The sequence below is a fragment of the Gambusia affinis genome, linkage group LG08 (genome assembly GCF_019740435.1).
Source record: "Gambusia affinis linkage group LG08, SWU_Gaff_1.0, whole genome shotgun sequence".
NCBI classification, from domain to species: Eukaryota; Metazoa; Chordata; class Actinopteri; order Cyprinodontiformes; family Poeciliidae; genus Gambusia; species Gambusia affinis.
The window spans coordinates 13569706-13594968 of NC_057875.1; the positions used below are offsets into that span (position 1 = coordinate 13569706).

Consider the following 25263-nt stretch of genomic DNA (forward strand, 5'->3'; position numbering starts at 1 on the left):
TTTATGCAAGAAAATAAAGAAGAGAACGCTGCCCCTCCTAAATCTGTAAACTGCAATTAAGCTAAATTCCAAGTTTATTTCCAAATGCCGTCCCTGCTCCAGACCATGTGAGAGACTCGACTCTAAAATTATCACACTTTTGGTCTGGAGGCCAAGACAAAGCCAGATCTGGGGCTGTCTTCCTACAGGCCACAGCATCACGAGACGCGATGGATCACTGAAACCAATATCATAATACTCTGGAGGGATAGAATTCTGATATGTATCATGTAACACTCATCATGTTACCGAAGTGTTTCAGCAACTATTTTAGAGGAACGTAAAATAATTAATAGCTCCTCAGCTCCTGTGAGACAACTTAACTGAAGGCATCATGTCAGTTGAACTGTTTTATGTTAGGCCCTCTAACCAACGGTCTTATGTCTGCAGGCAAACAAAAAGCAGCCCACGCACCTCAGCAAACCTCTCCTTCTGTCTCCTTCACTGTGGATGTCGGTCCATCATGTGTTTACACACTGTAGGAGTAAGTGACAGGGCTGTAATCGGAAGTCTACAAGTGTGTCATTTAAAAGGCTGTTGTCTTTCCCTGTGAACGTGGTTGTCAGCAGAGAAAAACAAGATTTACATCTCGAAGGGAAGGGGTAAGCATCAACCATGCATTATCCGCTATTGGCTGTGGTCAGAGATGGGCGTTAACTTGTGGGAGAGGTAGACGAAGAATGCAAACAAAAAAACTTAGCAAGGGGAGAAAGTTTAACATGACACGCAGGAAAAATGCCATATTCTAAGTATAGGCAAGATAAAACCCGTATAGAAACCATGTCATATACAAGAGACAGTTGTTTGCACTCCTATAAAGCAGGATTCAAGGCATTAAAAACGTAGAAACTTACGAAATCCAGGTATGTGCTGTACCATTCCTTCAAGGGGAGCATGTGTTGCCAGCCTTTCTGAGACACAAAATACCACCTATAAACATAAGAAAGCACTGGTAAACACAAATGTTACAAAATGTGGTTTCTGGAAAAGATTTTTGGTTATTTCTGAAGTTACTTATTGACCACTTTGTTTTTTTTCTGCAATTCCCTTTGATGTTAAAGCAACTTTCCACTCTCGATCGGATGTGTAAAATAAAGAGCAGATAATTAAAACTTCCTTTGCTGTGCTTTTATTACAGTTTTATTTGTTTCAGTCAAAATGTTTACTGTTTATTCCTTCCAAAACTATGAAGTTTACCACTACAAACCTTTCACCACCTGGAAAAAATTACTGGGATGCTTAGAGGGAGAGAGCTTTCTCTGAGTTCTTTGACAAAGGATTGTATACAAAACCACAAATTGATTCACACAACTTTTATCTTATTGCACATTAATATTATATAATTAATTACACTACATCCCTTAAGATTCCATTTTTAATTATATTGTTTTCTTAACATGCACAGATCAGAATTCTATGGCCAGTTTTACTTCACCAAATAGAGCTCAAGTGATAAACATTGTCTTTTAGTGACTGACTAACGAAGATTATGTAGGGCAATTAAAATAAAAAAAAAGTAGCTTTTCTAAACTTTGAATTTATTAATAACAGTGAATAACAGGAAGTCATTGATTAGTAATGTTGACTCTGTGAAGCAGAATTCATTGTGCAGTGGATTGTTCAGCCACAACCTAATCTTCAATTAAATTATCATAGAGTAGGCCCTCTGCTACCCTACTAATGAAGAGTTGGAAATGGTAACTGGTAAATACCTGGTGCTTGTATAACATCTTATCAAAATGCTTCACACTACATTCAGTCATTCACCCACTCATACACATATTCACAAAATGATGGTGGTAAGGAAAATAATCTGTTATGTAACTAAAAATGACATTCCCCATAGTCCAAATTTGCTAAACAAACCATAAATGTTACAAAAAATACAACATATTATTCAAGTAAGAAAGATGTGTGTTAACCTTCTTAAGTCAATAAATGGCTACAAGAAATTAGCTACTTGCCTAATCTAGTCTAAAATTGAAGTTAGGAATAATTTTTAAAACCATTCATAACTTGATTGTGTGGGTCTTGATTGTGACAGACCAGACACGATCAAGACCTATATTTAGTAAGGGAGATAAAAAGAAAAGAAAATCTCTTCTCTGTGTCACCTACAAGGTTTTTCTACTGCTTATCCAGAGTTAGTACTAGAGTAAGTCCTTGTAGTAAGGAACCTGTTTGGTTTTCCACAATAAAAGAGCCAAATCAGAGTCAACTCTTTAGATCATAAATACCTCATCCAGCCTGGTTCTTACTATGTATTGCAGATGTCTTTGTGAAGGATCGCCTCAATGAAGTAAATGTAATCATACAAATCACATTAATTCTCTCAGTATCCCTAGTAGTCTAATTTGTCAGTGGTGATATCAACAACATGCATGACTGAGAATGTTTATTAATGGGCTAATCTGATCAGTACCAGCAGTGTTGGAAAGTGGGAGGTTCACAAGACGTTTGAAGCAAGATTTCCTAACACTCCAAAGCTAATAAAAGACTAAGCGTCAGACACATTAACTGTAAGTCTTTGTAACACATTGACCAACACTAGTATCATGACAAATATTCACAAAATAAACAGCAGAAAGACAAAAATTTGAGAGAATGTTATTCTATTTATAATCTTACTTTGGATTAATGTTGAATCTCAGTTAAACTAGTAAAGCATGAAGTGAATTTATCTTTGGAATTTTAACATGAAACCTATAACATTTTAATTTATCGTTGTTCTGTTGGAGTCTGTCCAAAAAAAGTTCTTATTTTCTCTGGACAATGAATGAGGTGATGCTGAGATTTCACCGGTTTATTGGTGCTGAAACCAGTGGTTGCTGTGGTGGAAACACAAAAAGCTGGAGCTAACCAAGAACTAGCACATGTTTTGCACTGGGACCTGTTTGGTGGAAAAACACCACCAAACAAAAGCCAAGTCTCCAAGCAACTTTTAGAAACCATATGTATGCCAACCAGCTGTTTGGAGCCGTACCAGTAAAAAAACTTTTTTTGCCTACTGTTACAAAAAAATGTGCAACGTTTGATAAAAACTACTAGAACATTAACTGGAACCACATCCTTAGTTATGAAGCCAAGACAAAACCTTCTGTAAACAGAATCTCTTGGTGGGTTTGGTGTAAAACAAATTGTATATTTGAGAAGCAACATTCCAAGTCTAGTGAAGAGAACTGTTGAAGATCAATCAAGGAATCAACCTTATTTATACCATTAGGTAGATTTGGTTACAGTGTGGTGAGCCAGCTTTATGGTTAGGAAATTTTACCCAAATCCCAGATAACTATAAATAAAAATAAGACAAGTGTTCACAATACTTAAACACACACACACGCACACACGCGCACACGCACGCACGCACACCCACACACACACACACACACACGCACACCAACTTCAACCTATCTTGGGTGTACCTTGCCTTTCTCTCATTGGCTGTTGGAAATAAGTACTATTACCCCTCTCAACACCACAAGGATAAGCATAATAGACAATGGATGGGTGGATGGATGGATGTTAAAACTCTGCTAAATTGAATTGTGGAAGCTTATGGCAACAGGAACTAAACTGGTTTCATAGTGATTAGTTTTACATCTGGGGATTAAAACCCCCCTCTCTTGCCTAACGTAGAGGCATTCCGGGTTTAGCTGAATCAGCTTACTGAGTTATTTTACTCTTTAGTTCTGGTAGTTTCTGTTTTTGAGAATAAGATTACCAAACCAGGACACCAAACAGAAAGATAAAGCCAATTCAATAAAAGCTTGATAAAATAGTCAACAATTTTTTTGTCAATGTGGAAGGAAGAGAGTTTTCTGAGGAAAACCAGGCTTTCCCTCGTTGTTTGTCTCAAAGGTCAGTTTACTGTCATTAACTGTACCCAGATATTTCTGGGTATCAACACCTTCCACAGTCTGGCTGTTTAACAGATTATCTGTGATGCTGTGGGTTTGTTTGTTGTTCAAGAGCCCTGGAGCCTAGCTTGACTGCACTGTGTCTTAAATACCGGGACATTTTAAATAAAAATCGGCTGCCAATGATTGGACCTTCCACAGGAATGATCACAAACATATGACCAAATAAACACAGAAATAGGTCAGCAGACACAAAATTCACCGTCATCCATCGTCATCTTGTCTGATTTTAAATCTCTTCCTAATGTCTTGTGTCTGGTGTTATGAATCCTACTTTTTTCTTTGATAATTCTTCAGCACTGAACTTTGTTCCTGTCGATAGGACCATCCATTGCAAATGTCTAAAATGTTGATGTTCATTTGCAGTGATCCCCAATATGAAAAGAGATTTTAAAATGATGTGAAAATTTCACTAAAATGTTCAGCTTTCCTTCATTTTGTTTGATGCATCCTGATAAATTATGTGTGTGAACATTTTGGATACGAAACAGCTTTTGAGTGGAGAACAGAAACACTCATATGTCCCTGCAGTATGCTGTGTTTTCAGATGAATCCAGCCAGACGCGCTTAATCCTGTACCGGTTGAAAGCCTCGCCAGCGCACATGTGGCATCAACATGAACAAAGCTGAAGCAAACACCGGAGCGAGACTTCAAGAACAAAGGAGAAAAGAGAGACCATGACTAATGCATTGAATTGTGTTGCGTCTCTGAAAATTTAAAACACAGCTTATACTTTTCCAGTCCTGTGAATATCTATGTAAACGTGTGTTTCACAAAGAACATGAATTCAATTTTACTGGTTAGGCTAAGTAAGCACAGAAATCCTGCGCAAACCAGCTGCATTTGCATATATTCCTATAAACTGCTGAAAGTTAAACAACTACTACTTTTACCTAATAACCTATAAAACTACATTAGTCACTGTGGAACTCTCTAAAGGCCAAATACCAAAGAGGAGACCATTACCAGACACACCACAGAGGGAGCATTTTAGAAACACATTTCAAAAACACATCAGTGGCTCATGCAAATATTCATGAAGCAATTTACGCACCAACTTCGCATTATCTCCTCACAAATACTCCAGATGGTTTATCTAAAACTACATGAATGGGCTACATGGACTGTGAAATGGAGCATGACAAACAAATTATTTAACCTAATAGAAGATGGTTTAAGTAAAACCTAAAATAATAAAAATAAGTGAAAGTAAATATTTTTCAGAGGAACTATATCTCTGATGAGGATAATGACATTAGATTCCCAACAGATATTAATCCAGTCATTCAAAGACACCAACGCAGTTGTGAAATAGAAACTGAACACATTACTGACATTTATTAAAACCTAGTTGAAAAACCTTTGCTGGCAATGACGACTTCAAGACATGTATAATACTTTCTCATTCATCTCTAATTCATCTTCCACACTCTTTGATGTTAATTTTTTACATGGATTCTCAACTTGGCTCAAGTAGACTGATTGACTGGGCCACCTTGATTTTCTTTCTCTGAAACCAATAGATGTTGGTCCTTGTGTTTGGGACAGAAATACTCAAAAGTAATTTTTTCCAAGTCAAGCCCCTAATCAGGTGTTTACAGACGTATGATATATTGACCGGTGGTTTCCACTAAACACATGTTGTATTAATTAGTAACTTGTGGTTTTTAGTAACATTGTTGTTATTTATGCATGTTATTTGTTGCTGTGGTTTCTCGGTTCTGTTCTTTTTCTCTCTTCCGTTAGATAGATTTTAATGTGTTTCCTTGTATATTCACTGACATTCTTCCTCTCCTCTATTCGCGTCTCCCTCTCCCCCTTTTAACTTTTCATCTAACCTCTTTGTCCTTTTTTTGCCGTCTTTTCTGTCTCAGTGTCCATTGCAGCTGAAATAAACCCAAAGCAATTTCCAAAAGCAATATTAAGTCAAGCATTGTAGCAAAATATGCTGGAAATCTCCTTGGCAGTCGAACAACAGTTTAATGAATTACTGAATGAGTTCAACAAAGTGATTTGTTTTGTTTTCTTATTTCTATCATGATTAAGTTATCCCCTGTTTCTACAGTACATCACACTACTTAGGGTATGGAGGGTTTTCTCTATTATTAATTATTATTATTAATTATTATTAATAATTATTATTTTCATATGATTATGAAAACCTTTTCTAAATCCACAACAAAAAATAAATAAGAAATATTTTTTATATGCCTTTGTCCCTGTGCCTTACTGGTTGGATCGTAACACCACATCTAAAACCCTTGTACCCCTTTCTAAATAGTAATTTAAGGTTGAAATTATAAAATAATGAACAAGACAAAGAATAGTAAATTAATGAATAATAATGTAATAATAATAATAATGAATAATAATAATAATAATTTCTGAATGAATGGAACAGGATGTTAGTTTGATATTTTCTGATAAGCAAACGGGAGTTTCTTGTATTTAGATTTTTTCAGATGGACATCTCTTTGAAACCGTAACCAGTAATATCAAGGAAATATTGGAAACAATATTTTTGTTCTAAAATTATTCAAAATCAGTTAATATAGTGTGCATTTAAAGATAACAATAAAACATGAATCTAAATTAATAACTTTAATCGCAGAATTCTGTAAAAAGTGTAAAATTCACAGGGTCAGCAAAGTGATTTATTAAATGACATGATTTATTCTTTGAAGTAGACCAAAAATAAAAAAAATACATTATCAGAAATATTATCCAAACACTCACTCAGTAAGACATAAAAAATGGTTCTGTACATGGTCAGATGGAGATATTCAACATCTGTATCACATATTGTATTGCATTCCTAAAGGTCCTTGTGAATTATAACCATCTTTGATTTGAAGAACAAAATAAAAAACATACCGGTAATTTGGATCTGTGCTATATGTGTGTTTCTGTCTATCTTTAACATCTGAGTATACACACAGCTGCCTACTTGCAATTTATGCCCACTACCTGTGTGCATTGGGACCACCCGAGCATGCATGGGTGTGAAGGTAAACATATCTGAATGGATTCAGCAGGGAAAAGTCCTACTGGGGTTTGATTGCATTATGAAGGCCAAACAGTGTTATTCTGAATCTCAACAGTCAAAGTTAGAGCTGGGGAACTCTCAGAGGTCTCAGTTTATTATAGAAATATGGAACGCTGGCTGAAAAAAACACAAGCTGTTTACCAGCTGCACACATTTACAAACAGCTGATCCAATGCAGGGAAGGCTTGGACAGTTATCCTACTATTCAGGAGAGTCTTATTACTCTTCTTTGTGGATTTTCCACTGCACTAGATTTATGTATCTGCGAACAGAATACAGTCACTTTCAATAATAAAACAGCATTAAATGTGAGACGGATAAAATATGCTGATGTGCCAGTAGCATGTGTTTCCGCCACAATGGTATAATTTGACAGAATGTCAATGAAGCAAACATCTTGACATATAACTAGCAAACTTAATTTAAGAAAACTTAATCTTGGTAAAATAATCCTGATTATTTGATTATTTGACCAAGATTCAAACATTATCTCTTATAGTATTAGAAAGTTTTAATGTCTACAGGCAGGAAGGCAGAACAATGCCAGCATCACAGACTGAGCTATGCCATCTCTTAATGGTGAATTGGTCGCTCCTTGACTTTATGGTTACTGGCATCCATGTTTGTTTGTTTTGAATTTTATGTTTTCGACTTCTTTGCAAACAAATATTTAGCTCCACTCTGGTTGCTTTTAGGAATGCAAGTGTAGTGGCTATTTGTATTATCTTCTTTGATTTTTTTGTCAGACCCAAACATCATAATTACGCTTCATATAAAGTCTGTCCAAATAAAAGGCAATCTTATTGCAAGAAAAGGTCAAAATTCTCCTCCACTCTTAATCAAATAGACCTGAATAAAAGTGACGCCTGACTTGAACTGCAGAACAAAGACTTGGCAGTGCAAATCAAATCAGATCAAGAGCTAAGCTCTGATTACAGTAGGTAAAGCAACTGAAATAACCACTTGAGACATGGGTAAAACTAAAATTAAACCAAATTTTATCATCTCCTCATGTTAGTTAGGGTCTGTGCAGATGTCCATGTGGAGCCAAGAATTTATGGCTCCACTATGCAGACACACACCACAGTATAAACAGAACCGCATGTGTGTGTGTGTGCACATCTGTGTCTGTTTCTGAATATATCATGGCCTTAGGAATAAGGGTGCTAACAATATTGGCTTGCAACCTACTTCTGAACTTGTGACCTAAAAACTGCATGTCAGTCAGCTGCACTTAAATTTAAGAGGTATATTTGCTTTTCTCTTGACAACTCAGATTTTTCCAACGTCCTCTCTAGTGCTGCTTTATCCGGGTTTAAAACTGCTGTTTCGAAATGAAAATGTGACAGAAACTGACAAAATCCGGGATAAAGTATTCTTACATTTTTGGCTTTTAATTTGTCATCAATTTTAACCTCATTTTTTAGCTTAATAAATTATTTTGCATTTAGAGTTTTTATGAGAGATTAAAAACACTTATGTAAATAAATCAGAATAGGCCTGTCTATTGGTTTTTAAAACTGATAAGTGATTTCAAAACACATTTTTGTAAAGCTTTTGAGCCAAACTTGCTAAATCAAGATTGTACCAGCACATATGAATGATTATGTAGCATCTGGAAAAATGGTCATTTGTTAATCTCTAATGGCAATCAAAAAATGTTCTTGTCAAAATCTACATTCTTAACAGGAATGTTTTAACAGACATGTTTTATTTTGGCACATAGTTTATGCCACGGCCATGAGTAATGGTTCAAGCAGACACAACAGCCAGCCTATCGAGATAACTATAGGTATTGTTTATAAGTACACAATTTAGGTAAGAGCTATAGTAAGATTATTTTTCTTTCTCTATGTTTGGTCCAAATGACAGAGAGAAAGTTTGTCTCAGAAAGACTATGTAGCCTTTGCTTGAAGTGCATTTTTAGGGTCAAAGAGCATGTTACTATGGGGCAACTAACAGCAGAGATGGGCCTATATACTTTTGAATGGTGACAGGCTGAATATTAAGAGTAATTTTTGTTAGCTGTATATCATTGCCTTAAGTAAAACAATAAATATTTGGAAAAATGTGCACTATTACTGTGTGCACCCTTTAATTTACATAATTCTGGTAAAAATTGTTTGCAGTTATATAAAATGTCAGGTGCCTGTGAATATGAACGCAACAATGCCAGTCAGAACTGGAACAAAAATTTCAAAATTGTTGATGTTAACTCTCCCATCTGACCTTGTGTCCTGGCTTCTCCTTATTACAGCATTCATGCGTTGTATCTCCTGGGTCTGTAACTAAAAGACTGCTTGAAAGTTTGTGGATGTTGGAACTGAGCTACAAGAGCTGTAAGATGTTTCGCTGTTAGTTTAAACTGTGGGTATCAAAGCATCCAACATCTCACATGAGAAGGTGTGCCGGCCGCGCTATTTGAGAATTACTAGGCAACTCTGGAGGCAGGAAGACCTTTTAGTAGTCTATTTATATGCTGAAACGATAACAAGCTTCCAGTCACCAGGTGGCAGAAGTGCTCAAACTGATCGACAGGCTGCCTGTTCAATCAGTAGAAGAAGTAGCCTACACAGGAACTCCAGTGTACAGAGAGACAAGAGAAGTTAACCCTGTGAGGCCCTGCTCTGATTTGGAGTGCATTAACCTCTAGAACCCGACGGACCCACGGTGGGTCCGTCGGGTTCTAGAGGTTAATGACCGTTAAGAGAAGCGACGGAGGCATCGTAGGCAAGCAAAGTTAGTGGCAACAGCCAGCACAAAAAGACTAGGAAATACGACAAAGCTAAAATATAAGCAATATTGTTGCATATTTGCAGAAAAATGTTAAAAATTATTTTGAAATGGAATAAGCGGATGAAGTTGACAAGTAACCAATGTTTGCTGTTTAAAAAGTGTTTTGAATTATTACTGTGTTTAGTCTAAGGATATATGTGACTCATCTGACTCAGACAGACTGAGTGAGTCATATGAGTGTAACAGTTGCTGCACAATAGTAAAGACTTATTGCACATTGCTACAGGGATTTCAATCTCTTCATATTTTTTCTTTAATGAAAAACAAACATGAGATTGTTACTTGAAGAAAACCAGATTTTACTCTGTGACTCAGAAACATGAGCCACCCACTGAGAATCCCACCTTTACCACATTAATACAACCTATCACAGACAGTTCTTCAGCTTGATTAATGTGGAAGGTATGTCCAGAGCGCAAATAATTTTTGTCAATAAATCAATGATTAAAAGAAAACGGCTGTGTGGCGCATTATCTCAGTTTTTGTTTGTTTAGCTATCAATGATTCATAAAAAAGTAAAACTGAAATGGAACCAAGAAAACAACCGTACAGGGATGGGGGGAGTGAGGGAGGGATTAAAGTATTGATTGAACAAACAAACCAGTAAAGCCAACAGATGAAAGAATGATGTTTTGTCACTTCCTTAGCTTGTAAATAAACAAACAAACCAGATGCCCCCTGATTCATCTTCATGCTGCCAGTTTTCTTCTCTCTTCCACAGCAGAAAACAGAAAAATCACAGTAAATTGCAAGATCAAAACCAAATGTCTACTCGTTAGAAACATAACCATGCTGAATCACACAAACAGCATAAGGGAACAAATCAAAAGAAAGAAAGAACCGCAAATTAAATAGCCTTTGCCAACAAATTGACTGAAACTATTAACAAAAACTGTCTGAGTCACAAGGAGTGGTTAATATCAACCATTAGATCAACCACCAGTGACTCACAACTGTCTGGAGAAAAGCATTTGGTAATGGCCTCCAGTGGTTCCATCTGCATGACCTTCACCATGACCTTTAAATTTAATTAGCACCCCATACAAACCTGCAGCGTCTGTTGCATGAGATATGATGTCATCTTCAATTTCTTTCAATACTCTCTTTGAATATGTTCATCTCACAGTACCCTCAGTTCAGACAGTTTTTTTGTCCCTACATGTCTGCAAAGAGCATTTAGTGGTTTTATGTGTTTATGATAATTGTCCAGAGAAAAACCAGTTGCATAACTAAATACTTCCAGCAGATCTGGTTATTTATTTTTCTGTTTTAGTGCTTTTTAACACCTTTAGCAAGTGTCAGTGACACTTCCACTTCTGATGTAACAGTTACTGGCATGGGCTATCTTGAATGTTTCCAAAGATTGTGTGTTTCCAGATGCTTTGTTAAGTACTGTTAGTACTGCATTGACATGTATTTTTAGTAATACTGCTTATTATTTTGGAACTCAACAATTATCTGTGTTATCACATTGTGCAAACTATCACAAGATCACAAGTATTGGAGACAGTATTGGAGTGAAACATTTCTCTTTCTTCTGAAAAAACAGCAACTGTATTTAAACTAATCTATAGTAAAGAGAGTTCAATACAGGTTTGACCTATAGCTAAACTCAATTTTTGCCATATCAGAAACATAGGTTTAAGATTGTGGAATAGTGCAGCCAATATCCCAATTTGAATCTGATAGAGAATCTGTGGACGAGCTGAAGATGAACTAAAGATTAGGGAGACGGAGAAAAGATCTCCCTACTACAGTGACTTCAGTTTATCACCAAACAAAAAGTTATTAAGATACCAGTGGGGAAGTGCAAAAAACCTTATTAGCATTAATATTACATTGAAATGAAGATTTTTATCTCTGATTGTTGATAAAAATCATTTTCAAAATGCCATTTTAAGCGGTTACAAATAAAAATAAATAGATTTTTTCAAACCCCATGCTCTTTTTACATTTTATCATTCTCCGAGAAATGCTTACTTTGTGTCCAATCAAAAAGAAATTTGTTTGAAAAAAAAAATTACAAATCTACCAGGGCGTATGAATAATTTGGGGCTTAACTTTAAGCATGGTACATAGACTGAATTTATGTGAGGCTTTTCTGGTTGTCACAACCACTCAAAGCCCTTTAGACTCAAGTTGCATTCACCCAGTCGCACTGAAACACAGGTGGGTCTGTAGATAACTTGGGATTGCACAGGGAACAAAAGTGTGTGGCAAGAGGAAGCATCACACACAATTTTTTGACTGAAAGGGGACTACTCTTTCAATATCTTTGCCAAATTGTGGCTTTCTGCCAATCTCAATACTTACTGTAGTCATAATGCCAAAAAAGTAAGTGTAATAACAAAGATTTTGGTGTTTGACAATATTCACTTATAAATAGTTTATGTCTTATTTGCCACAACGTCTTGTTATTTTAAATGCTTCAACACAAGTCATTTTAAAGCAGTGAATACTGTTTTAATGGTTACGCCACAGAGTGATGTCAGTTCACCCAACAAGTCAACACAACAGTACAAATTAATGCCAACTTCCAGTGGTGGCTGATAAGAACAAATCTTTGTGTTGCTGATGTTCCAATAGATTTCCATTCATAGTGCAGTATAAGCATTCAGGTAAATAGTCATAAAATGACTACAGTATGACATTCTTCATACATCAAAATAACAAAAAGCATTGGATTAGCTAAAAGTAAAAGGTTTGTTCAGCATCTTGCAAAATATATAGTCTCTTGTGTCATTCAATCTGTCAACAGCTGATTCTGAATCAAAAATGGAAAAAGTCCCAAATTGATATATGACTGTCAGTTTAACTCTGAATAAACAACAAGCTAAGTTCTATCAAAATTTAACTTTTAGAGAATCAGCTAACTATACCAGATAGTAGAGGACTTCATACCTTATAGAACAGAAACTCACTTTTATCAAATGAAATAAGCTACAAACACAAAATTAACCTAAAAATCAGAACTAAGCTTACAGTGCAGGTGGTCATAATGCCACCATTCCCATTAGCAAAATAGTTTTGCCAAAGGCTAGTAGGCAAAACTATTTCACAGCACACATTTCTACCCTCAAAATGTTTTAGCTGCACTTTAGGGTTGTTCCAGAAAAGACAAATCATTAAATAAAAAGTTCAAGTGAAATAGTTCAAGTTCAACAACCAGAACTGTCTCTGGACACTTTGTTTAACTTCTTTATCATGCTTTAGTCCTCTGGGTCTCTATTGTTATGCAGAAACAAACACACAGCCCACATAATCATAAATGCAGAACTAAAACCAGGCAGAACGAGTCCTCCAGTCAGGCACAAACCAGAACAAAAATACTGGTCTTGTCTGTTTGCCACTGGTCAGTCCCTCGGTGTCACTGTCCATCTATCTCTGTCTTAACCATTTCCCAGGATGGAGGAAGGCAACCCTGCAGCTAGACAGATGTGTGTGATTGCTTTACACTTCTAAACAGCTGAGCTCTTCATAAGAGCCAGGGAATCAGGCAGAAATCTTGTGTCTGTCAGACAAACAGCATAACAGATGAATCTCAGAGGGCATAAGAGATTGAAAAGTTATTTCCTGAGCAAAAACGTGCACACAAACAGATGTTTGTCTCCGTATCTCTGTAGGGACACTATTGACACGAGGCATTGACCTAACCATACACTCAATCTAACCAGATCCTAAAGCAACATCTTTTCCCTCAAAACTGCTTTAGTACCTGTGGGAAATGCAATTAAGTTCCCTTGTTTACAGGAAGCACCATAAGTTAGCTTTGGATAGAGTTTTGACTTCACCATGATATAAAAACACACCATGATATAAAACACACACAAACACACGCACACAAACATTACAGCGGTCCAGGGCCAAAGAAAATGTCTGTGTCCATAAATATGTGCTCCATTTTAAACATGCCAACCAAGAAAATGATGTAACAACATTTAATTGAATGAAAGGCAGTTGGGATAAACCAACATCTTTTTATATATCTTTTTGAAAACAACAGCCAGTTGAAGTTGTGTTGCAACAGAAAATTACTGAAAGATGCTTATAATACAAAAGCATCTAAAAAGTAAATGTCACATGCTGTAAGCTCCTCATCCTCTCTCTTGTTACAAACAGATTTTTATCCCTATATTCTAGTTTTTTCATAAAAAGATGTCACTTCATCATGATTTTGTCTGCCTCTTACTGGACCTTAGTTTTTACAACTCCACAAACCATTTCAGAACCACTCTTCAAGCGGCATCGTCTGTCAGGGGCTTGGTTTCCAGAGCCAACTTACCTTCAGAGCCTATGTAGCCTATGCATCTACTACCACAGAGATTCTTACGGGCACTGATGCCTCATTAACCATCAAGCCTGTATGTGCTTGGGGGATAAAACTTCACAAAACTGAGCAATAAATTATCCAACTTTTATGTTCAGCATTTGCATATTTAAACTTTTTTTTTTTTTTTTACTAGTTTGCAGATAATTTGAAGTATGTTTTCTTAAGGATCAGTAATCTACATGTCAGGCTGGTGTTTTACAAATCCTCCAAAATATGCTTTAAAATGGTCTGACACGTTAAGAGAAACAAAGTTGTGTTTTTTTATATGAGCAAAGAAGACATTTGTTGAGATAACCAGTTTCTTTAATATAGAGGTTTGTGCAATACAACATTTCAAAAATGCGGTCTTTAATAAACATGCACACCCGACACTGCGGATTCACAAATGCCCACTTCCTATACATTTTTCATTTTAAATATTTTTTTTGAAATTTAGGTTAATTCAGTTTGAAAACTGGCTAAAATCGGCGTCTTTCTTCTTTTGTCATTGCCAAATGTGAATCTGTAACAATCTCCGAGGCACTGCTTTCTAGAGCTTTCTCCTTAAGCACAGCTCTGTTTGTTTTTTGTTACAATTTTATCTTACCCCTGCTCTTCTGTGTTATTACCAATGCATCATCAACTATGCTAATTAGCTGTTCCACAGTTGGGCTGTTAGAGAGTCTAGACGCTGATAGACTGAGGTGGGAGTGCATTCATAACATTCAACCACACTCTCGCTGATGTGTAATCTGTGATAGTATTGTGCCCCAAGCTTCTATGATGACTGAGTTTTGTGAAAATAGCCTTCTTACCTCGGTGTAGAGAAAGCAGGGCTAATATAAATGTGTACCCTGAAGTGTCTCAGCAAGAGTATCTTATGCATGCACACATGCAAACACACCTCAAACCACAGGCATGCTTTTAGATTTGAACCTGCTCATCTTGTTAAGGTGTATAGAGGAGGAAAAAACTTGAACTTCCTGACCTCAATCTAGCAAGCAGACAACTCACACTTCTCTACTTGCAGCCGCGAGGGCGGTCGCAAACATTACTCATTCCCCATATCCCAAAATTCCAACTTCAAGCTAGATGCCTAATCCAACCTGTATCCCCACCAATAACTTTACCCTTAAGTTAACCTTTAACCTAAAGCCCTGACACATAAATACACATCACCTACATGCTCAAATTATTCAAAGTAAGGTTATAGTTAAGGCCTGAATGTCTTATATGAAATATATTAAGTGCTTATTTTAAACGCCAAATAAATCCTGAGATAAAAACTTAGAGCAAAGAAAAATACTTATCTGGGCAGAGACAATGAGGATTTCTACAGGGGCTTAATTTGTTACCCCAGGGCTAAAAGGAAGGCTGAGTAGAGCCCACACTGAGCTTTTGAAGGCAGGCTGAAGAAGTGAAAATGAGCACGGCTGCTATCTGAAATGAGGGGTTACCCACAAAGGATGGTGGTATTATCAAACTGAAGCACTCTAACGCTCACAAAGACACACACAAACATGTGCACACACAACACATGTAATCATAGCTACGAGAAACAGCCCCGTCTTTATCCCCGTCTTTGGCAGCAGGCACTTCCTCAGGATACGGACCCGTTTTGTTTAACTTCAAACACTGCCTCTCCCCAGTTCCTGCCCAGTCGGGTTCCCCTTCACTGTCTCCCCCTCTGCCCCTTAGAATCTCCTAATATTTGTTTTATTTCCTTTTTACTTCCCTTCCTCCATGAAAGAAACAGAGAGCAAAACTGAATCAAGAAGATTGACAAGAGAAAACCTCAGAGGTTTTTCATCCGGAGTAGACAGTGAGCAACAAAGCGGCTGCTGATTTCCGCCTAGTCAAACCAGCTCCAGCCATAAGTTATCCTCACCCCAATACTAACCACACACTTAACCCAAAATTACAATCTGCCAAGCATAACAATCTCCCAAGCCCACCCACAACTCCAGCAAAATCTCTGCCTCAAAGAAGGACAAAGACTACAACTACAACTATTACCTCGGAAGCAGTCAATGCACTGTAATCAGCCAGGTCTCCGACAACTATTTTGTGGGTGTGTGCACAAAAAGAAATGTTTGATAGTGCACAGGCGTATACACTAAGAGAGGTTGAAAAGAACTTATGAGCAGGTGTTTTAGACTGAAAGAGACAAGATATGTTGCTTGTCGGCTTGCCACATATCCTTTTAACTTTTGCCAATGTTAAGAGTCTTCTTAACAAAACTACCAGATAGCATCGCTGCCTGTGGTTACGTTATCAAGCACAGAAGATGGGCCAGAAGCCACACGATCTTATCTCGTTTGTTAGGCTGATTTTTGATGAAGCAGTAAGAGGTATGTACTGTGAGAAATGCAGAAAACCTGAGCATTTTCACTCACTGCTCACCAAAACTGTGGTATGTCTGAAGCTAATTACAGCAGAATGGAAGCTGCTTGTAGAACGTTGCTACTGTGCGCTATGCCAGGCTGTAATTATGATGATTTAAGGGCTGTTAAATGCAATCAGTCTGTCTGAGCGTGATGCAAGCATGTGATCTGTGACACAAACCAGTCTTCATATCTTGGTAGTGAATCTGGCTTAGCTAACTCAGCATGGTATCGCAGCTGTTGACATGAGTTATTTACCAATTCCTGTCGTTCTGACAATACTTATTCAAATTTATTTAGTGAGTTATTGAAGTTCGCAAATTAATGCAGGCATGAAAAAACCCATAGAAGAAATTAGATTTTTAGCTGTATTTTATTTATTTATTACAGATGGTAAACATAACTATTTAAAACAACAAAGATTGCAGTTTGTTAGTAGAATAATAAATATTAAAATGTGTCACAGCAATTAAAAAAATTCCCTCAAACATATGAATTTGACATCGCTTGGTAATAAGTAAAGACTCTCACCTTCTTTTTAAAATGACAAAGTATTTGATACAAATTGTCACATCTGCAGTTGCAGATCAGGTTGGTGGTCCAAATATTTTGAAACAGGAAGCCAGACCAACTAGCAAGAAACCACATTTCTCAATGAGGGTTTCTGAAACAAGCAGTGACCTATTGTCAAGCCACAGATTAAGGCAGGTTTGATACCATAAGCTGCTTTATCAGCAGGCTTTGGGTTTTCTCTCAAGCTGTTAAACAGTATATCTTTACCCACAATGCTGCTGGAGTCTTGTCAACATGTCCAATCCACATGTGTTTCATCCATCCATCCATCCATTATCTGAACACCCTTCTTCCCTAATGGGGTCAGGAGGGTTGCTGGTGCCTATCTCCAGCTGCGTCCCGGGCGAGAGGCAGGGTTCACCCTGGACAGGTCGCCAGTCTGTTGCAGGGCAACACAAAGACATACAAGACAAACAACACACTCACACACACACCTAGGGAGAATTTAGAGAAACCAATTAACCTGACAGTCATGTTTTTGGACTGTGGGAGGAAGCCAGAGAACCCGGAGAGAACCAACGCATGCACAGGGAGAACATGCAAACTCCATGCAGAAAGATCCCCGGCCGGGAATCGAACCCAGGACCTTCTTGCTGCAAGGCAACAGCTCTACCAACTGCGCCACTGTGCAGCCCTACATGTGTTTCAAAGATCTGAAAAAAGTCAGGGCAGATGGAAAAATCACTGAAGATACCATATATTACTTTTGGCATCCCAATGCCTGAAAAGCCCTCAAAATAAGCTGGAGTATCCATATGGAGATGTAAGTTTTGTTTTCTTCCTGGACCTGAACATGGATGGATTAATGGATGGACAGATGGACGAAAATATGTTTACTTCCAAGTTCAGTAATAAGGGCTCCTTCATACATTTCAGTTGTGATGTCATGCTATGAGAACTGAAATGATTGATAGATTGTAGCTATATCACAGCAATCCAAGAAAACCTCCTGTTAGCAGATGCAATAATGCAGAGCTTAATACCCCAACCAACAAGGTTCAGAATAAATGGCAAATTGAAGAAGACTGAATGTTTTAAAATTTTCTTGCAGTAGTGGCCTTTACTGACAAGAATCAGAAGAAATGGGCAGAGCGAGAAGGAAGAAGGACATGCAGCAAAGATCTCAAGTTTGGAAATGGATTTCAAGGATGGGTGCATTAATGACTAATACGCTCCATATCTAGGGGGCTCATATTAGTCCCCCAGATACAGGGGACTAATATCTTGGCCCTACTGAAATAAGCGCTTGGCCCTATATCAGTAGGGCCAAACGCCGAGTTCTGTTTATGGAAAATTTGCACATAATTATTATTGTACCATAAGAACTCATGCAGAGGCATAAAAGACCAGTAATTAGCTTTAAAAAGTGAATTCCCTCTAAATCCAAGCAGCGTGTGAGACCTTTTAAACTCCGGATTAAGCCAGAAGGGATTTGAGTTGATGACTGCTGTCTTGGCCCTTAGGCTTGTAAAACCAAGGGGATCTGTCGGAACTATATAAAAGCTATCAATGAGGCCTCGGTCCCACTAGGACCGCTATACACTGAAGTAACAAGCATGACCTCTTCAATCTAAACATTGGATTTCACCACCTACTCATGACACTCTGGTGAGTTTGGATTGTAAAAAGCCTTTGATCTATTGTCTGTTTTTGGCTGTGCAGTATCATAAAAAATGTTTCCAGAGCGCTGTCATCCAACAAATCAGGCCTCTAGGAAAAGTCACCCTGAAAGTAAACATTGCCTTCAAGCAGATGATGCAAATGAACTGTGTGACTTTTTATTCCTCCATAAACTTTTCTAACAGTTGCAGACCTTTTACATTTAACTGAAAATACACAAATTTTCCAAGTAACACTCAGATTTAGATGTATTTTCTGTTCAGTGAGGCAGAAAGTTCCTTGTGTGTGTTTTGGCTCTACTCCCGGTGAAATTAGATTGAAAAATGAGGAGAGACAGCCGGCTACTTGTTATCAATTCAAATATTTTTCTTACACATACCCAGGGTTTAACTTCAACAAATGACTGCAGATTAAATTAACTAAAATAACTCAAATCGTCTTGCTTTTGGAGATGATGTCCTTGCAGGTAACCAGTTGTTGAGAGGTCAAAGGTTTAAAGTTCGCTATTCGAGATCCAACAAATCTGTCAGGCAATAGTTAAAACATATGGTCATCATGCAAATAATGTTTCAAAAAAAGATGTCAAAATATCATTCAAAGGAAAAACAGGATGGTGCATTTTTTAAAAAAAAAGAAAAGAAATTGGTTAAATCTGGAAGATTTTGAATAAACTATAGTTAGTTTACTTAAATTTATGAAAAGCTAAAATAGAAATCACAATGAAATATTCTCCTAACTAAATTTTATGCCACAGCCTTAAATTTCAGTGAATAATTATTCCAAGTTTGCAGGGGAGCCCTGCAACACCCCTCATTAACTCCAAATTACCCTGAACAGTAAATGAAAGGATGGCAGAGACAAAGAGGCACCTTGATCCCATCCTGCTGTGCCATACCTCCTTATTGTGCTGTTAGCACAAAGCTGTGCTGTGGCACATGTCCATAAAGTATGACGTTCCTTGCATATGCAGGGTTTAATTTTTAGCTTATCTTTGCATAGCAGGAGTTCCCAAAATTGACATTCAAAGTTTCAAATTAGAGTTTTTATTCAGAACAACAAGCGAAGAGTAAATCCTTTTTGCTGAATTACCTTAGAACTAACAGAACACTCTGTGAAAGAAATGACAGAGTGATAGTACGTTAATCTTTTACAAAATAAACTTGTTCTTTTATCTAACAGAATACTTAATCATGTAATTAATATCTACCTTTTCAGCACTTCAGCAGAAAGTAACATAAATGTATTAAGTCAATTTAAAGTTATTTTAGAAAGCTCTTAAAATTCCACCTGTCAATTAGATGTATGTTTTAAAAGACATTTTTCATTTGAAATCAAGGAAAGTCATTTTTGCAAAATAAAACTTCTAAATACATTAAATTAAAAGTCACACCACATTTGATCAGTATTACATTGTCTATAATTTTGTAAGAAAGATGGATTTTCTTGCTTCATAAACTAAGCCCTTTGCTGTGATCATCGTAAATATTATTTTTAAAAAACGATATTACTTCACGTCTCCTCCATAAAAAGTGGAGTTGATCCAGATTGACTTGCTTCTCAGTTTGAATCTAGATCAGTGTTTAAACTTTGCTGCTACAAACATTAAACAACTCGCCTCTATCCGAAACCACTGATTAGCGCATTTCCTTCAGGATCTTTGATTTAAACTGTGCTATCTGGGGAAGGCAGATTACACTAATTCACAATATAAACTGATTCCCCTTCTCTGATGATTAGTGCATGTATCAGCACTGCACAATTTTACCATCTTTTATTATGGCATTATTTTTACCGCTGCAAATACGGCAGGATGCTATGTGATGCAACCTGGATAGTGAGTGATTTTAGTGTATGTTAAACTGTAGGATAAGTTGCAAGACAATAACAAATGAAAAGCATCCTGCACAGAAGGATCAGGCGTTAATTTCAGCAACAACACAAAACACCATGAAGTGATTGATTCGAAGAAGCAAAACCCCAGCCACAGTGGAAGACCACATCTTGTAACACTTGAAACTTTTACTAAATTATGTTATTTTTGCTGCCGTGTGATATTTAGCCACATGGGGATTTAAACCACAGCACACTAGATTTATGCTGTCAACTCGCCAACCAATCAGATAACAAGTTCCAGTGGGCTTATTTAGCACATTTTATAAGACAGAGTCTGTGGTGCTGTTAGTGATTCCAGCTAATAAAAAACCATCAGGGGCCTTCCTGTTTTGTCTTCTCTGTGCTGCAAAAGCTGACAATCATTCAGGCCTGAAATATTTTGCCGTGTTTTCTTTACCTCACCAAACAAGGCTGAACTCTAACCTCTTACCTGGAATACACTTCTCTAAGGGCTTCAGTGAAAACATAAACTATAACAAATTATGGGGAAAAAACTTTATCATTCAAGGCTTGGTTTTGTGATGATGGAAAAACAGCCCCAGAAAGCCATTATTTTCCAAAGTATTGAGGAATACAATGAGGCAAGCTTACAAATAAATATGGCAAGAACAGGCAGAACGAACACATCTGAAACCACTTTTCAGAATCTTTCATGGTAAAACAATGAAAGAGAGCTAAAATTAACACAATCTAAACAAATCATATTGGATTGATCCTTATTAAATAACTTATTTGTCCTTAAGGGCTAAATAAGGGAAAAATTGTCTAATGCCCTTCTAATTTCCTTCTACACTGTTGTATTTGTATAAAAGGGAGACCAATTTTGATTAGACAGTCCTAATGTTTTTGTTTGACATTTAAATTTCCCTTGGGAACTCATCAAGATCCAAAGATAGCCACAGATGTAAAAATCGCTTTTTAATCTGGGGGAAAAAATCTTAAAGGCTTATGGTTGTTTGGCAACATCTGATTTGAAGCCTAAAATACATGTTTGCACAATTTATATTTGGCACCTAAATGTGATTCAAATGAATACAATCAGATAGCTCTTAACCACATTAAAATCATCCTGCATGTGGAATCAAGCTTTCATGCATTGATTGCATGGCTCCAACTCTCCTGGGATGGTTGAAACTCCAACACACTGGAATAAAGTTATGTATTTTTGAGCTGTACTGTGGATCCAGCAAAAACAAAAATGCCCAAATGAAACAAATTATATTGAACAATAACTGACAATTGATGCAGTTATGACTTATGATATTTTATGTCTCTATCCACAGGTAACACTATCTAGCTTTATCTGCATGAACTTATTAAGCAAGTTAGAATGAACACTGATTGCAGGAAGCACAGCTATAATCCAGGCTAATGACAGCAGAGCAAGTTCACCGTCAACAAAAAATAGCAAGAATATGTTGGGCTTCACCATGCAGACAACAAAGCTACACAACCAGACAGGACACACAAAAAACATCTAGCCCTAGAAATACTGACCGGTACAAGATTAAGAATAAATTTTAAATTGCAGCTGCTTTTCAAGCTCTTTCTGACTGCGATTCCTATTTGTTATAATCCTGATTACATTTGCGTACACTGGCTGTCCAAACCCACATACATTCCAGACAACTTTTGACCACAGATCAAAAGTACACACAGCATTGGGTGAAAGAAAGGTCAAAATAAGTAGTTATACAGAAAACACAACTGTAAGTATATGTGTTCTTCCAATTAAAATACTCAAAGAGAAAGTCCACTTTCTATCATGAGGTTCTCATGAGGTTCTCTGTTACAGAAGACAAAAACAACCAATGCTAGTTATACAGAGCACATTAATAGGATATATGGATGTCACCTTGTTAATTACAAACATAAGATAGCATAATAACAATTACATATATCAAAAGTAGCAAGGCACTATATGGAATGATTGAATATGTGTGTTTCAACAGCTACTTATAAAAGTCCTGAAATTGTGACAAAAAAGAGAGATAATCCCACAGTAGCAGTGCTTCATTAGGAGATCAGGGATAAAGGATGTATCTGTTTTATTATATTTGAAAAGTTGACTTAGTGCTTGACTGAACTAATGGTCAGATCTTTAAAATAACAAGCAACTTGCCCTCATCACAGTCTGCGGCTGTTTGAAACCAGAAGATGACATCTCAGATTTCATTTTCCTTTCATTTCTCCATGTGTTCAATAAGCACTGTAATTAGAGTTTGATCTCATGAGAAATTAAGAACAAAGACCGGAATGAGTTCCTTAACATGACATAACTACAGTAACCACAGTTGTTAGATGTTTTCAATGAGCAGTTCTTGTTCAGACCTGAGGGTAACTATTTTCACAAAACTCTCAGCCCTAAAAAGCCATCAGGAAGGAAACCTTTCTTTCCACTTTTTATGACTGCATATTTTTTCTTTCAAATTATCTGTGAAAAACAGGATATGGGGAAAAAGCATGAGAAGAATCCCCATTCTTTATGAGGCAGCTGCTTTTCCAGTCATCACTGTATGCCACAGAAAATCAAAGGTAAGTGAGCCTTGAACTGTACTGAAACAAATCTGTGAAAATCTTCATCTGTGTGGAGGTCAGAGATAGCGACATTAGACCGGCAGAAAAGGTATTCCCCTTTTCTTTCAAAAACGATAACCATAAAGTGTGTTCTAGACACAAGAGGGAACACAGTTTTAATTTTTCTAATAAAACTCTGAGACACAGTTCCAGAGAAAGAGTCAGCCTGATGGTTCAATTTCAAGAGAAACAACAAAGTTATATGATGGTTGTGGAATAATGGATCAACTCTGCATCCTTGATGCACAGGAGTTTTCATAAATTCTAATTCTTTATCAAACTTGGAGGAAGCTTGAAAGTCGGGCTCCTTAAATCTACAACTGGAGCAAATTTTCAGTTGGTGCTGCACTCAACCAGTGTAGCCTTTGTCCTCTATTCTGTTCATAGTTGTTTACATTGAAAATAGTCCAGCCTCATTCAACAAGGATGTTTTACTGCTCTTTTGTAGTAAAGTGTAGGTAACATTTAAAATTAATTTTTTTGTCTGAATGTCAATAAATGCTATGCTAGCATCTCAAACCCTACATGTTAGAATCTACCTAGCTACACACTTACATTGGTAATTTTTACCTTTTATATGTAAAAAGTAAAAATTTTACCTTTACATTGGTAAAAATCCTGCACTGCTCCGAATGGACCTTACCAAGCTCCGCCCACAACCGACCAAGAAAATCCCATGTGGCTGCAAGCCTCACAAACAAAGCCTCGCGGCACGTTGTTTCCTTGCAAACATGGCGTCTTCCACTTCGACTGATTCTCTGCAGTGTATTTCTGACTCGATTAGTGCATCATTTCTTCTGGATTTTCACAATATATCAGCTACTAAAATGGAGAGAGAAACTAACAAGTTCATGTCATCTTTTTTAGATGAGATCAAGGTGTTTGAGCCACTCAATGCCTTCAATATTGTGCATGTCACAGCAAAATGCTTTCGCTTGATGAGGAAAACGGCAGATCCACACACCCTCTACATCAACATAGCTGTGGACAAGATCACTGATGCCTATTGTTCTTACAAGGCTGGTAAGTCGGGCATTCATCGTTTTGTAGGTTACTTTTAAAATCAGTGGGTGATTCCTGTGGTTTGTTGGCAAATGTTTGAGTGTGACTAGGCCTGATACACTGTACTTGGTGCTAGAGTGGCTAACACAAGTAACAGTTTAGTCCAAAGCCTTTTCTGCTAAAATAAAATCTTTAGTGTATGTCAGATACAGTACACATTTCATATTGATCTGTTTAGCTAACGTAAGACTGTGTAGCAGACAGGCTTTAAGGTGTAGAAGTTGTATCCGTACTGCCATTATGCTGTACTTAGCTAACGTGTGTTTGTGAGACAGCCACGCACGTCACATGGTAGCCACGCTAAAAATAGAATGGGCATCAGCCAATGAAACATGGCCCCTCTAGTAAGGTCCATTGTGCTGAAACTCAGTGGTGCTGGTTGCTGAAAGAAGTTGTGAGTTTTTCAGGGTGTAGTTTGCATGCAAAATGTACCTGTCGAGATACTTTAAATCTGTCCTGAAACATGCCTCATTGAAAGCAACTGCAAAGACCTCAGGCATGTTTTAACCTCAGCTAGTCGCCTCTCTGTTAGGAAAGGAAATGGTTCATATGTGAGGTTCAGAAGAATGAATGGATGGCTGGATAGAAACTTGACAAATGGATATAAGATGAAAAGAACCCAAGATTGGAGACCACAGTGCAAATAGGCTGGTACACCTAAGAAAATTTAAATGTTTAAAGCTCCTTTAGACATAAAATGCACCTCAGTATCAATTTCGGGTGAGGCAAGACTGAAATTAGACAAATAATAAAAGTCACATAAACACACACCAATACAATCAACAAGAATCAACACATTTTTAAAATAAAATATTGTGAAATTAATTCCCATAAAAAAATAGTGGTTTGGTTTTCCTCAGTTCTAATAGGATCACAAGCGCATCATTTGTATTGTCATTCACTTTTAACTTCCTTTTCTGAAAAATTTCTTTTCTCACTGTGTACCTGCTCACTTTATCTTTATGCCTGTGCTCAAGTTATGTTGCACAAGAATTGTTGATTTGTTCCTCTGATTTTGTTGTCTCACTGCCCCCAAATATTCTAGT

General features: G+C 37.0%; 1 protein-coding gene across 3 annotated transcripts in view; it reads right to left on the minus strand.

Annotated features, from left to right (window-relative positions):
* The window catches only part of LOC122835340 (zinc finger protein 469), a 243791-nt gene that overhangs the window by 88125 nt on the left and 130403 nt on the right, over positions 1-25263 (minus strand). For 2 of the 3 annotated variants that reach the window (XM_044124333.1, XM_044124332.1), the window contains one exon: positions 894-969. The gene's annotated coding sequence lies outside the window, so the exon portion shown is untranslated. Of the gene's footprint in view, positions 1-893; positions 970-17276; positions 17323-25263 lie in introns of those variants that run through there. The other variant, XM_044124335.1, reaches the window with a different exon arrangement.